The sequence below is a fragment of the Adiantum capillus-veneris genome, chromosome 19 (genome assembly GCF_014529385.1).
Source record: "Adiantum capillus-veneris isolate H3 chromosome 19, ASM1452938v2, whole genome shotgun sequence".
Classification (NCBI taxonomy): domain Eukaryota; kingdom Viridiplantae; phylum Streptophyta; class Polypodiopsida; order Polypodiales; family Pteridaceae; genus Adiantum; species Adiantum capillus-veneris.
This window is the reverse complement of record NC_140949.1, coordinates 97,735,344-97,741,343: the sequence shown is the minus strand read 5'-3', so window position 1 is coordinate 97,741,343 and position 6,000 is coordinate 97,735,344.

Below are 6,000 nucleotides of genomic sequence, written 5' to 3'. Positions count from 1 at the left end.
AGCTCTAAGCGTGTCTATGGAAGCGGGAGGTATATGTGTGTTTGTTTTACTACGCTTAATCAATGGTTGGTACCCATTGTCCAAATCAATGTGAAGGTGATATTTGGCTCGTTTCTGGGTAACATTTGTGCCATTTGAGGAGTGCGCCATTAGCCAAATGTGCAGGTTTAATGGAAAGTGAATAGCGGGTGCGCCTTCGTCCCTCCATGTTAGCCTCATTCCCTCCATATTGACGAGGTTCATTCAATGCAACTGAAAAGAGGATTATCCCTCAATCACTACGAACGAATGTTCAGAAGAGTAAGGAATCTACTTAAAGTACACTTTTTGAACTTTTACTATGAAAGACCCAGCTCTATTATTTGCCATTTTTTCTAGAGAGAGAGTGCAAAAAATACATTTTCTTAGAAGGCCCTCCAAATGACCTCCGAAATTCCCTAATGCTTCGTCGGTTCTTCTGCGTATAGGTTTTTGTTGGAGACTCTTTCTACAATCTCTGTCACAAGAATATTTGATGTAAGGTGTTGAGGATCTCTTAAATCAGACAAACCACCGCAACAGTTACGAAAAAGGGTTTTCGTGGTTGATGTAAGATTTTATGCGGTTTATGTATGTGATGGAAATATGCAAAGCCTATTGTTGAGGGTCGTGGTAAGGTTTTATTGAGCTGGGGGATTCTCAAATGTGGAGATCCTTTCGGTGATACAGGTTTTGGAGAGAGCCCTCGACATCCCCATAGTTTCGGCATCCACATAGGATGTATGTTTATGCGGTTGGTGCAGTATTGGTGTGCATCTGCTGACCCGCCATTGTTGGCATTGATGTCATCTTTATGTGTATGCATTTGACAGTGTTCAGTTGGTCAGAGACACTCTTCTAGAGTTGGAGACATTGACAGTGACAGTTCTTTGAGATTATATGTAACATTTAATGGCCTAAAAACTTGTGTGTAGCGGAAATTAGCATGAACATAGCGGACATTTCATTAGAATAGATTCCTAATGAGAATTACAAGAGTGCTTGGGTGGAGACAGAGCAATAAAAAGCATAACACCTAGTTAGATAGCATGAACAATACTTTCGAAAGAGAGAAAAATTAAGCTATTGACAACAGTTGAGGACTGGACTTACATGGAGCCGGTCGCCCCTCCAAAAGTCTTTGTATTATGGTTTCTCCAATCAAGAGAGACATTGTACAATACAATTCTTTGTGTTCCTTCAAGACTAGCTAGTGCAATGAAGATGAAAGCTTCATGCACTAAGAAAAAAACTTATCAAACACAACGTCAATTCTCTCCGGTCTCAGACCCAAGACCTCACACACCTTCAAAGATGGTGAGAGCTAGCGGGGTATGAGAGTAGATTGAGAGGAAGGAGTAGTCTTACGAGAAAGATGTACATCTCCTCACATAATCACTCATATTAGTATAGCTTAGCTTAGTAATCAGCATGGTAGAGGAGATGAGCATGCATTGAAGCTTGGCTCTTGGTTGGATTTGCATCACAAAGCCAAGAGTTGTTGGTGTAGGCCTCCCTTCTCACAAGCTTGGAGTAGGTGGTAAGCTTTCCATTAAAGCTTGAGAAGGAGAGAGATTCTTCTTTACTTCACACCTGAGATTGTGTGAGTGTGTGTGTGATAATGCCTTGCAAAAATCAGCCCCCTCTCTCTCTTGGTCGACCCCTCTTGCTATTTGCTCATGCTCCACTCTCATTGGACCTCCGTAGGGCTAGCCAATGATAATTAAGCAGTATAAGTGATAGCCTTCTGATATGTGTCCCCCTTTCCCCTTTTGTGAGAGCTTTATGTAATTAATAAATGCAACTAAACTCTCATTGGACCCCTTTGCCTCCTGGCCAATAGGAATCAAGCAAGCCATTGGGCTGTTGAATGCTCATTGGACCCCTTAGGAGACTGTCCAATAGTCTTCTAGAGAGCTTAATTCTCATTGGTTCTTTTATTAAGTGTTTTTACATTAATTAAACTAGATTTACTCTAGCTTAATTCTCATTGGTCCACCTCCAAGGCCATCCAATAGGAATTGGGTACACCTTGTGGGCATCTGAGCTAGGGAGCTGACATGTGTCCCTCATTCCCTTTGTGTAAAAGGAGCTTGTGTGTGTGTGTGTGTGTGTGTGTGTGAGTTTCTCTCTCATCCCCTACTCCCAAGGCTCGCCCCCTCCTATGTAGGGATTGATAAAGAATTTTCAGACACACACAAAGCATCCAATTCCCCCCATGCTTGACCTTTGGACACAACCTTTGAATTTTGGAACCTTAGCATTTTGGAAGTCTTAATGGGTTGAACCTTAGGGTCTTTTAAGCCCATTGTTGCACATGGCTCTTTTGCAGATGGCCTCCCCTTTGGATCCCTATTTTTCCTCCATTGGATCCCTATTGTGGCTGGTCTGCTAGCTTAACCAATATTCTAGCATTTTCTCCCTTGGCACTTCCCCATATTAAATGATCAGTTTAACATGAGAAAATCATTTAGGAGAATTAGATATTGATTATTATGACATTCTATCTTGCCAGTTTAGCCACTTTAATCAGTGTTTCAGTCATTGTATACATTTATTTTGGATTCAGAAGTCAATTTTGCAGGGGAGACTGCTGAAATTTTTCAGGTTTTCTATCATCTTCTTTAGTGGAGCAGATCTATCACTTTTTTTCCTTGTCGAGTGATGGCTTCATCATCGGAGAACTCTTTGTTCAACATTGAGAAGTTAGATGGCACTAACTTCCCATTTTGGAAGGAACAAATTTACAATGTCTTAGTATAGAAGAAGCAGATCTGACCGATAAAGATGAAGGGGATAAAGCCTGAGGATATGGATGATTATGATTGGCAGGAGTTGGATGAGCTTGCCAGGTCCACCATCATGCTGACTTTGTCAAAGAATGTGTACTTCAATGTGAACATGGAAAAGACTAGCTATGAGCTGTGGAAGAAGTTATGTAACCTGTATGAGAAGCAAAGTGCAGCATCACAGGTTTATTGGCTGAAAAAGTTAGTTGATTTGAAGATGGATGAGGGCACACCCATGTACAACCATCTCAATGAGTTCAACACACAATTTTCAGTCAGCTTTCTGCACAGGGAGTCAATTTTGACAATTCAGTCAAAGCAACGTTCTTGCTAATTACGTTGCCATAAAGTTGGGATACTTTTCACATAGCCATAAGTAGCTCAGCACCTCCTAATGGTTTAACATCTGCTCATGTTGAGGGCAGTTTGCTTACTGAAGAGGTTATCAAGAAGAATCTTGATACTTCTCGTGGTACTAGCAATGCTCTCATTGTTCATGGTTGATCACAAGAAAAGGGCAAGCAGAATCAGAGAGGAAAATCTCGTAGCAAATTACGTGGCCGAAAAGACATTGAGTGCTATCATTGTCACAAAAAGGATCATATGAAGAAAGACTGTCAAAAGTGAAAACAAGAGAAAGGTAAAGACAAGAAGCAGAAAGAAGGCAAGACTAAAGAGGTAGTATAAAGATTGAAGAGATCAACAATGTTTTTGTTGGAGATTCTGATGGAGACATTTATCTCACATCTGCCATGGATTCAACATTTTTGGTTGCCACTAATGATTATGCTTTACAAAATTGGGTTATTGACTCGGTGCATCGTTTCATGTGACTCTTCACAGAGAGTGGTTCAGTACATATGATGTAGCCCGTAAAGGTCGTGTTCGTCTTGGCAATGATTTTGCTTGCGACATAGTTGGTGTCGGGGATGCACAGCTGAAATTTCAGAATGTTTCTTCATTCATGCTCAAGAATGTGAAACATGTGTCGAAGCTTACCAAAAGCTTGATTAGTACAGGACAATTGGATGACGCAAGATATTACTACACATTTGGTGATAGTTCGTGGAAGATCACCAAAGGTTCTTTAGTGGTAGCACATGGTTCAAAGTCTGGGACTTTGTACATGCTGTATGTATCCAATGTTAGGAACCATGTAATTTGTGTAACCGAGCAGCCAAGTGCTTCTTTGTGGCATCGCCAGTTAGGACATATGTCTCACAAGGGAATGAAAATCTTGTCTCGTTTTGGTTATGTGTCAGACGGCTTCAATTTCTCAGAATTTTTAGTTTGTGAGCATTGTCTTCATGGTAAACAAACACAGTCATCACCACACAAAGGGGGAAGCACTCCGAAAAGTGAGCCATTAGAGTTAGTGCATGATGATGTCTGTGGACCTATGCCTAACGCATCCATGGGAGATTCATTGTACTTTGTTACATTCATTGATGACTTCTCAAGGAAAGTGTGGGTATATCCTCTCAGGAAGAAGGATGAAGTTCTTTCAAAATTTCAGAATTTTGTGGCATTAGTGAAGAATCAGTCTGGCAAGAAAGTCAAGTGCTTAATGTCAGACAATTGTGGTGAGTATGTCACTAAAGCCTTTCAGAATTTTTATGATTTCAAAGTCATCAAAAGAGAGTTGACTGCTCCATATAACCCTCCACAAAATGGTGTTGCTGAGAGGATGACCCGTACCATACAAGAGAATTTTGTCTAATGCAGAGTTGCCTAATGGATTTTGGGCAGAAGCGTTAGCAACTCCTGTCCATCTTATTAATAGATCTCCTAACAAGGCTCTAGGTGAGAAGGTACCTGAAGAGCTTTGGTCTGGGAAGCCACCTTCTTACAAGCATCTTAGAGTCTTTGGTTGTGAAGCGTACTGCCATGTTCCAAAGGAGTTTCGAAGCAAGTTGGCTCCTAAGTCAAAGAAATACATATTTCTTGGCTATGGCAATCCTGGCAAGATGGGATTTTGATTATGGGATTCTAAAGGTAAAAAGATAGTTCACAGTAATGACGTATACTTCCATAAAGAAAATATGCATAGGAAGCATGTGCATACATTGGAGGTCAGGAGAGTTATCTTCCAAGAAGATGGAGTTGTCCACAATAGGTCTGAAGTGCCTAATGTCAGACAACAAGGACATAATCCTCATGTTGTACAAGATGTTGTCGAGGGACAACCAGCTCAAGCAGTTATTAGAAGGTCTACAAGCGTTTCCAGGCCTCCGGATAGATTTACTTCCTCACTGGACTACATTATGTTGACAAATTGCGGAGAGCCTTCTTGCTATAAGGAAGCCATGTCAATGGATGCCAAGGCCAAGTGGGAGAAAGCTATGCAATAAAAAATGGACTCGTTGCATAATAATCAAACTTGGAAGTTGGTTCGGTTGCCTAAAGGTAAAAAGGCATTACCATGCAAATGGGTGTACAAGCAGAAAATTACACCTCATGATAATAAACCAAAGTACAAGGCATGACTTGTTGCTAAAGGATTTAAGCAGTAGAAGCAGGGTATTGACTTTGATGAGGTCTTTTCTCCGATTGTCAAGATGACTACGTTGCAGTGTGTACTTGCATTGCTTGCTAAAGACGACATGGAACTTGACCAGGTGGATGTCAAGACAACGTTCTTGCATGGTGATCTTCAAGAAATACAGCCAGAAGGTTTTGTTGAGAAGGGCATGAAGACTTGGTGTGTCAATTAGAAAAGACTCTTTATGGTCTAAAACAATCATCAAGGGAGTGGTATCGTAAATTCTACTCGTTCATGCTCTCTCAAGGCTACAAAAGTAGCAATAGGGACCATTGCCTCTACACTAAGCAAGTTAAAGATGGTAGTTTGGTGATTTTGGTCCTTTATGTGGATGATATGTTAATTGCCGGGAAATGTAGGGATGAGATTTCAGCCTTGCAATCAACGTAACATGCAAACTTTGAACTGAAAGACATGCGTGGAGCAAGCCATATCCTTGGCATGCGCATTAAGCGAGACAGATGCAAGAAATTGATCTATTTGTCTCATTCTGAGTACATTGCTAAAGTGCTCAAGCATTTCAATATGGAGAAGGGGAAGGCATTGAGTACTCCATTGCCTCCATATGTGAAACTTTCTAAAAATGATTTCCCTAAGTCTGAAGAGGAAAAGGCTGAAATGGCACAAGTGCCTTATTCATCTGCAGTAGGG